This window comes from Bubalus bubalis, chromosome X, assembly GCF_019923935.1.
Source record: "Bubalus bubalis isolate 160015118507 breed Murrah chromosome X, NDDB_SH_1, whole genome shotgun sequence".
Lineage (NCBI taxonomy): Eukaryota > Metazoa > Chordata > Mammalia > Artiodactyla > Bovidae > Bubalus > Bubalus bubalis.
In genome coordinates, this window is record NC_059181.1 from 128,701,671 (window position 1) to 128,711,387 (window position 9,717).

Genomic DNA, 9,717 nt, shown 5'->3' on the forward strand with positions numbered 1-9,717 from the left:
ACTGAGGAAACCAGAATTGAAAGAGACACGTGTACCCCAATGTTCATCGCAGCACTGTTTATAATAGCCAGGGCAAGGAAGCAACCTAGATGTCCATCAGCAGATGAATGGGTAAGAAAGCTGTGGTACATATACACAATGGAGTATTACTCAGCCATTAAAAAGAATACATTTGAATCAGTTCTAATGAGGCGGATGAAACTGGAGCCTATTATACAGAGTGAAGTAAGCCAGAAAGAAAAACACCAATACAGTATACTAACGCATATATATGGAATTTAGAAAGATGGTAATGATAGCCCTGTATGCGAGACAGCAAAAGAGACACAGATGTATAGAACAGTCTTTTGGACTCTGTGGGAGAGGGAGAGGGTGGGAAGATTTGGGAGAATGGCATTGAAACATGTATAATATCATATATGAAACGAATCGCCAGTCCAGGTTCGATGCATGATACAGGATGCTTGGGGCTTGTGAGCTGGGATGACCCAGAGGGATGGTACAGGGAGGGAGGTGGGAGCAGGGTTCAGGATGGGGAACACGTGTATACCTGTGGCGGATTTATGTTGATGTATGGCAAAACCAATACAATATTGTAAAGTAATTAGCCTCCAATTAAAATAAATAAATTTATAATAAAAAAAGAAACTGCCATTGCATGTTCCTCTTTGCCCTTTGATGTTGAAATAAGTATATGGCATTTGAAGGACTTTTACCCCTAGTGCCAACCTGACATAAGGCCACTTGGGTGTCCCCACCTCTGCACTCACCCTCTTTCTCTCTTCTCTTTTAGCCCTTGTAGGGAGGAGGACCAAGGAGCACATAGGTGATGCTGATGTGTTGGAGAGAATACACAGGATTGAAGTTTGATTTATGTGTATTACTCTGAGGGAAGCAAAAACCAAACACAGTGAGCCGGGACTAGTGAGGAATCGTTAGTCTTGGGAGCAAAGGGGAAAATTCTGAATGCAGACGTGTGCATCTCCAGGTCCAGCTGCCTTTCAAATTATCTCACAAGCTTTTCAGAAAAAGAAGGTGGAAGAGAAGGGAGGGGGGCCTCTAAAAAAAAAAAAAAAGCCTTGATAATACATCCATCCATAAGCCTACTTGGTTGTTCCTTTAAGAAAGGGTATCACAGAGGGAGGAGGGCTTGTCCTCCACCCATAACATGGTGGCTTTGGCATCCCAGGGGCCTCAGTGCTTCAGTGTTTGCTGCCCAGCAGACAAAGTTCCTTAGCACAGGTACTAAGGAATAAACTGCCGGGGGGAGGCGGAACAGTGGCAGCAGCTTGCAGCAGGAGGCAGCTACTCCTTATGGACTCGAATATTATTCAGGGGTCTTTTGTTAGAGGCTAATTTCTGTGTAAGAGATAAACACAAGAGCTGGTAAAACTTGGGAGATGACTCATAGTATGGCCTTGAATATATGCAGGCTGGCAAGGCCTGGGGGAGCTCAGGTTACAAGCAGCTCAGAGGAAAACCCTATGCCAAGGCAGACGAAGCCAGTTCCGGCCATCACAGAGCAAGGGGTACATGCCCTTCTAAAAAAGGTCTCTAAAAAAAACTCTCAGAAAGGGCTTTAAAATATAATACATGGGAAGCAAAGCCTGCAACAAAAAGAGGAGATGTCCTGCCCCATCATTATTGTGAATTAGCCACTTGATCACTGACCATCACTTGAACATCCACGCATTGCAGCAGCAAATGGGTCCAGGTAATTGGAGGCCAGCTATTTGTCCACTAGAGAGACAGAGCTATTAGGGTGATGTCTGAGTGAGTTATTGAAGCGGGTGGGAGGCACTCCTAGCACAGAATGGGTCCTTGAAATCGGTTCTTGTGTGATGGCTTAGAAGGAAAAATGGGACTCCAGCCCCATTTGCTAATGTCTGCTGCATCTAGATGGCAGTGTGCTCTGTCCATGAGTTTCATGTTGACTCAGGGGCCAGGAAGACGTTGGAGAGGAGGAAACAGGCTGGAGACACTGCTGTTGGGATCAGCACTGGGATGGGGAGTGGCTGCTGGGGAAGCAGCTGCATTTGAGTGGGGGAGGTGGGAGGAAGAGGAGCAGAGGCTTGCTGGGTTCCATGCATCCAGACCAGCTCTATCCCTGGATCAGGTCGCCCTGGGCAATGACTAGGAGGGAGAGAGGAAGGGAGATCCTAAGGCCAAAACCATTCACCTGAGGCTGGCTTTTCAGTGGATATCTTCATGTGTGAGGGGTGCGCTGAAATGGTGTAATGACAAGTGTAATGACTGGTGTAATGACAAGTTCTTTTTTGTTTGTAATATTTCAAATTCCTGGCTTCCAAGTATTGATCAGCAAAATAATCAGGTGGCGTGTACCTGCTTACCTCATATCTGCTTAGGAAAGAGGCCTCTTTCCTCCTGTAGTTCTCTCTTTCTTCCACTCTTACAAAGCACACAAGGAAGCCACTTTCTTTGATTTATTTATTTATTTGGCTGTGCTGGGTCTTAGTTGTAGCATTCAGGATCTTCAAGCTTCATTGTGGTATTCAGGATCTTTTAGTTGTGGCTTGTGAGATCTAGTTCCTGACCAGGGGTCAAACCTGGGCCCTCTGCATTGGGAGTGCAGAGTCTTAGCCACTGGACCACCAGGGAAGTACCCAGGAAGCCCCTTTCTTGCCTTATTTCCATGGAAGAAGGAAGGAGAAATAATTATGAAAGTCCATATTTGTTGAAGACTTTCCATGAATCAAGCATTTACAATGATCCAGAGAGGTAGGTATTAACACTGGCCCCATTTTACAAATGAGGACACTGAGGCTCATTCACCCCTGTTTGTTTCCTTCACAACACTGATCACCATCTCTAATCATCTTGTTGATTTGTACCTTTGTCTGCCTTCCCACATAGAATGCACACTCTATGAGAGAGGACTTTTGCCTGTTTTGTTCGCTGTGTAATGTCCAGTGCCTACACGTGTGTGTGTGGCACATCATAGCTTCTCAATAGCTTGTATCTTTCGTCACATCTGGGATTTGATTTTATTCTACTTACAAGCCCATCATTTAGCCTGTTACTGTTTCATGGGTGCTGGAAGGAAACATGAGATTCCCAGATCAGAGACAACAGACTGTATGACTCACAGCACAGCAAGTAGCATGAACATCAACATGTTTGCCTCAGTTCCCCATATCCCCAACCCCACAGGCAACACAGAGCGATGGCTGATGGCCCTCCTTGGGGAACTTAGCATTTTGTAGCAGACAGTAAGCATGCCTACTCTTTGTCCCAGAGGGTGGTATTAATTCATCCCACAAGATTACTCACTGCAAACATAACCCTGAGAAACATCCCAAATAAGGAGCACTCAGGACCTTGCATTCTTAGCATGGCCAATGTTGACTTAAAAATTATCTGCAACCTAAAAGTTGAGCATTATATTTTATTTAATGGGAATTTTTATGACTTCAAGCCCAAGAGACAGCATCTCAAGTAACTCTGAGAGGACTGCTTTGAGGAGGTGGGGGGAGGAGTGGTGGGGGGTGGGGAGAAGGAATCAGGTTATATACAAGTTTTGTAATGAAGGGCAGGTAGTCTGAACGTCAAAAGATGATTGTTGATTAAAGAAAACCAGATATCCCAAGTTAAGGAATTTAGTGCTTTTTGATGTATGGGAAGACACGAGTCTTAGTTCACTGACATCATTCCTTTGATAAGCACCTCCACTATCTGGACCCAGTGTCCTGAATTCCTTCAGGGCTCACCGTAAGGAGTGGCTGCAGTCTGATGGCTGCTAGACAGCAGGTATTCTTTCCTTCTTGGGTTCCCTCAGGGTTCACTAGCTCACCATCCTTGGTGTCTGCAACTGCTATTGACTTTGACATCCTTTGTTTACTGATATGGCAGGAAATATTCCATTTCTCACTAGCAACAAATACAGGAGCACAAGAGACCCATGGAAGAATATCTCCCAATATCCTTCCCTCTGTGCACTTCTGAACCACACATGGGCACTTGGCAGGGCTACCTTGTATTAGTCTCTCTTCAATGCATAGGCCTTGTCTCCACATCTGATCTAGACTGAATTTACTGGGGACAATCCCCCTACATAACTTGTGGTCTTCATTACTATCCAGGTGTGTCACACATAGCGGCTCCTTAGTAAACAACAAAGAATAACAATGGCAGCAGCAACAGGCTTTGGGGTCACAGACTTGAGTGTGAATGTCAGCTCTGATTCCAACTCATGCTGTCACCTTGGAAAATGTGCTTCACCCCTCTGAACCTGTTCCCTTGTCTGTAAAATGGCCACAAGACAAGATATTTCTTTTAGAGGGTTCTTGTAATTTAAATAAATTAATCCAAATGTGGCAAATAGAAAGTGCCTGGAGTGTAATAAATATTAAACAAATCTTAGCTCTTTATTGTTGTAATTATTATTAGTAAGCCCTGATGTGCCAGGTATTTTAATAATTGGTTTGAAAAATAGAATCCTCTGGAGTTCTCTGGGGGTCAGTGGTTAGGACTCTGTGCTTCCAATGCAGGGGACACAGTTTTGATCCTAGGTCAGGGAACTAAGATCCCGGATGCCTCAAGCTTAAAAAAAAAGATATATATGTATATACACAAATACATATATAATCCTCATCTTTCTTGAGCATAATAGATATTGTTACCCCTTTTTTTTTGTACACAAGGAAACAAGTTCAGAAAAATTAAAGTAACTTTTACACAAAGTGGCAGAGTGGAGTTCTGAGCTATTTCTGAATGGTTTCATCCTTTCTAAAGGAGTGGAACACAACATTTAAAAAAAAATTTAAATTTATTTATTTTATTTTTTTTAACTTTATTTATTTAATTTATTTTTTTACTTTACAATATTGTATTGGTTTTGCCATACATCAACATGAATCCACCACGGGTGTACACATGTTCCCCATCCTGCGCCCCCCTCCCACCTCCCTCCCTGTACCATCCCTCTGGGTCATCCCAGTGCACCAACCCCAAGCATCCTGTATCATGCATCAAACCTGGACTGGTGATTTGTTTCTTATATGATATTATACATGTTTCAATGCCATTCTCCCAAATCTTCCCATCCTCTCCCTCTCCCACAGAGTCCAAAAGACTGTTCTATACATCTGTGTCTCTTTTGCTGTCTTGCATACAGGGTTATCGTTATCATCTTTCTAAATTCTATATATATGCATTAGTATACTGTATTGGTGTTTTTCTTTCTGGCTTACTTTACTCCTTTTTCTCCACACCCTCTCCAGCATTTATTGCTTGTAGACTTTTGGATAGCAGCCATTCTGACTGGCGTGAAACGGTACCTCATTGTGGTTTTGATTTGCATTTCTCTGATAATGAGTGATGTTGAGCATCTTTTCATGTGTTTGTTAGCCATCTGTATGTCTTCTTTGGAGAAATGTCTAGTTCTTTGGCCCGTTTTTTGATTGGGTCGTTTATTTTTCTGGAATTGAGCTGCAGGAGTTGCTTGTATATTTTTGGGATTAGTTGTTTGTCAGTTGCTTCATTTGCTATTGTTTTCTCCCATTCTGAAGGCTGTCTTTTCACCTTGCTTATAGTTTCCTTTGTTGTGCAGAAGCTTTTAATTTTAATTAGGTCCCATTTGTTTATTTTTGCTTTTATTTCCAATATTCTGGGAGGTGGGTCATAGAGGATCCTGCTGTGATTTATGTCAGAGAGTGTTTTGCCTATGTTTTCCTCTAGGAGTTTTATAGTTTCTGGTCTTACGTTTCAATCTTTAATCCATTTTGAGTTTATTTTTGTGTATGGTGTTAGAAAGTGTTCTAGTTTCATTCTTTTACAAGTGGTTGACCAGTTTTCCCAGCACCACTTGTTAAAGAGATTGTCTTTTCTCCATTGTATTCTTGCCTCCTTTGTCAAAGATAAGGTGTCCATAGGTGCGGGAACACCACTTTTAAATGAAATGCTTAGGGACCCTCACAGCCACTGACCCACCAAGGATCTTACTTCGACTTTCCGCAGAAGCCTGGCCTGGGGGAGTGGGGAGGTAAAAAAGCTGAAGGGGAGAGCTGGGGTGGGGGCTAGCTTTCTGAGGAACTGAGGGTCAGAACATCATGTTGAAGGAGGGCCAAAGCACAACTCAATCCAAATGCAGATAATTTAACTGAGGCTGGGAAAGTAACAGCTTCCTGGTTGGAGAATGGAAACCCCTCCCCCCAGAGGCTGTGGGGCCCAGGCTCCTCCACTCACTGCAGTGGAGTGGGTCTCCGGACCTGATGTTTGCTTCCCTTTCTCCTGGAATTTATGCAGAGAGGCCTGCAGAGCCTGAAACCACCAGAGACCAAATAAAACCAATTCAAAGCCAAGTAGATGCTCTCTTCTTGAAGGTGTTCAGGGTGACCTCATCCACAACAGAGCTGGTTGTCACCCCTCCCTCATCTGGGGGCCTCCTGCTGGGGAGTGCTCATGCTCTTTTCCTGGGCTGTGAGCCAGATGGTATAGATGCTTCACTCCAAGACACGTGTGCATTTTGTCCCAGATCGGCGCTCACCGTGATGGGTCTTTCAATTCATCAGGCAACTCCAGGAAGTGGAAGAGGATCAAAGAACACAAGAGAATCATGGTTAAGCCTGTTTAAAAGTCTAGGTTGGATGTTCTGTGAAGAGGGTAGGGGTAGCTTCCATGACCAAGGACACCATACAAAGAGAAGAGCTGTGAGGCCTCAGGAAGGACCACTTGCACCGTCATTTCCCAGCATGGAGGAGTGTGTTTACAACCTGCAGATTAGTGGGCCCCCTCTCAGACCCTTCACATCAGAATTTTGGGGGCTGGGTCCCAAGAGTTAGCATTTTGAACAAGTTCTCCAGGTGAGTCTCAGGTACCCTGCATTAAGACATGGGTTCTATAGGGCTCCACTACACAACAGCTCTGTGATCTTGGGTAAGCTATTTCACTTTCTGAGTCTTAGTTTCTTCCTTATAGCATGGAATAAGAATAATACCTCCTTCACAGCACTATTGGGAGAATTAAATGACATACTATGTCTCATTCACCCTGGTAGTTGTTATTAAACTTCTTGTTTAATAACAAGAAGTGAGAAAAGGAGTATGTCAAGGCTGTATATTGTCACCCTGCTTATTTAACTTATATGTAGAGTACATAATGAGAAACGCTGGGCTGGATGAAGCACAAGCTGGAATCAAGATTGCTGGAAGAAATATCAATAACCTCAGATATGCAGATGACACCACCCTTATGGCAGAAAGTGAAGAAGAACTAAAGAGCATCTTGATGAAAGTGAAAGAGGAGAGTGAAAAAGTTGGCTTAAAGCTCAACATTCAGAAAATGAAGATCATGGCATCCGGTCCCATCACCTCATGGCAAATAGATGGGGAAACAGTGGAAACAGTGGCTGACTTTATTTTTTGGGGCTCCAACATCACTGCAGATGGTGATTGCAGCCATGAAATTAAAAGATGCTTACTCCTTGGAAGGAAAGTTATGAACAACCTAGATAGCATATTGAAAAGCAGAGACATTACTTTGCCAACAAAGGTCCATCTAGTCAAGGCTATGGTTTTTTTCAGTGGTCATGTATGGATGTGAGAGTTGGACTATAAAGAAAGCTGAGTGCCAAAGTATTGATGCTTTTGAACTGTCGTGTTGGAGAAAACTCTTGAGAGTCTTCTGGACTGCAAGGAGATTCAACCAGTCCATCCTAAAGGAGATCAGCCCTGGGATTTCTTTGGAAGGAATGATACTAAAGCTGAAACTCCAGTACTTTGGCCACCTCATGCGAAGAGCTGATTCATTTGAAAAGACCCTGATGCTGGGAAGGATTGAGGGCAGGAGGAGAAGGGGATGACAGAGGATGAGATGGTTGGATGGTATTGCTGACTCAATGGACATGGGTTTGGGTAGACTCTGGGAGTTGGTGATGGACAGGGAGGCCTGGTGTGCTGTGGTTCATGGGGTCGCAGAGTCGGATACGACTGAGCGACTGAACTGAACTGATGCCCCCCCCATGCATTTTTTTCGGCTTCCCCTTTTCAGTGGGAAATGCAAACTTATTTTTCTTTATTTGATGCACCCCCTGTCCTCTCACAGGCAGGTGTTTGACCCCTCTAAGTACTTGTTAAAAACAGTGTTAAAGGGCTTTCTTGATGGCCCCATGGTTAAGAATCCATCTTGCAGTGTATGGGACACACCAGTTCAATCCCTGGTCCAGGAAGATCCCATATGCCTTGGAGCAACTAAGCTGTGTGCTACAAGTACTGGGCACTCTGGAACCCATGAACCACAGCTATTGAAACCCACGGGCCCAAGAGTCCATGCTCGGCCACAGGGGAGGCCACTGCAGTGAGAAGCCCATACACCAGAACTAGAGAGTAGCCCTAGTTGTCTGCAACTAGAGGAAGGCCGAGTGCAGCAATGACAACCCTAAATAAATAAATAAAAAACAGTGTTAACCTGGGCAAAGCAGAGGCTCTGTGTATAGCTGCTACAGATGTCTCACACAGCACACTTTTCTGAGAAGTGCCTACCCAGCAGTGCCTGCTTTCAGACTACCTTATCACGCCTCCCCACAGCCCTCCCCCTCAGTTAGAACTTACGCATCCAGCCTTGCATCTTTGTGTGGTCTGCCTCTGTCAGGGCTGTGGACTATGAGTTAGTCTTATGATTACATAATGATACAACCTATATGATCGATCTCTTGTGAGTTTGGTGAATGGGATTAATTCCTCAAGAATATTCCCCGGAGACAGCTGACAAAATACAGTTTGTTAATTTCTGAAACTGAAAGCTGGCTCCCAGACCCAAGTTGAGCCCCATGGAGGCACAGGTCCTCAAAGGCACGGCCTCTGTCTCACCTCTTAACCATAGCACCCCAATCAGTCCCTATAGCTCTGCCTTCCACATACTCCACTGACTGCCTCTTTTGGGTTTTTTCCCATTTGAACGTGATTTCATCCAGATTCTTTTTTTTTTTGAGCTCAGAGGAGTGCAAGTGGTTCCCAGAGGTTGTTGTTACTCATAACATATGGAGAGTTATTTAGCTTTTGGAAGCAGGGGTTAATGGTGGCAAACCATTAGGATCACTTGGTTAGTTTTAAAACAGATTCCTGGGTTAGTTTTAAAACAGATTCCTGGGCCCTACTCACAGAGATTCCGATTTAACTGTTATCAGCTGGTTTTAAAACCACCTCACCCAGGTGATTCTAAAATAGAGTCAGGTAGTACAGTAGAACAGCTGGCATACAGTATAGTAGAGCTACAAGGTTATTCTAGATTCATCACTTGCCTTTACTGCTTGATATAAAGGTTGATGTAAATAATAGTTTCTTAAAAGTCACTATAACTCCCTGGTCCATAGGTTGGATGAGTGACTCTTTACTGATGTAACTTCAGTTTGGCATCCTCTCCCAGTACAGTCCTGTCTCATTCACATTAAAAACCTGCTCAGGTAAATACATGCCTTCATCAATAATTTCTTGAAGCATTCTTGGACAGCTACCTCATTTGCAGTAGCTGCCTCATCACTTTTACATTACTCTACCCTTGAACTGATAAAATCAGCCATGACTGGCATTAAAAGATGAGCTCTGATTCTTCCTCTCTCTTATACGGGCACTAATCCCATTCATGAGGGCTCCACCCTCAGGACCTAATTACTTTCCAAAGGCCCCACCTCAGTATTGTCACATTGGGACATTAGGATTTCAACCTATGAATTTTGGGGGCTGACAAACATTTAGTCTTCAA

At 43.9% G+C, this 9,717-nt stretch overlaps 1 non-coding gene across 1 annotated transcript; it reads right to left on the reverse strand.

The window, feature by feature from the left end:
• Positions 1-2,546: 2,546 nt before the first annotated feature.
• On the reverse strand, positions 2,547-2,619 carry TRNAG-CCC. Its single transcript has one exon. It is a non-coding gene; the product is annotated as a tRNA-Gly (tRNA).
• Positions 2,620-9,717: the final 7,098 nt, after the last annotated feature.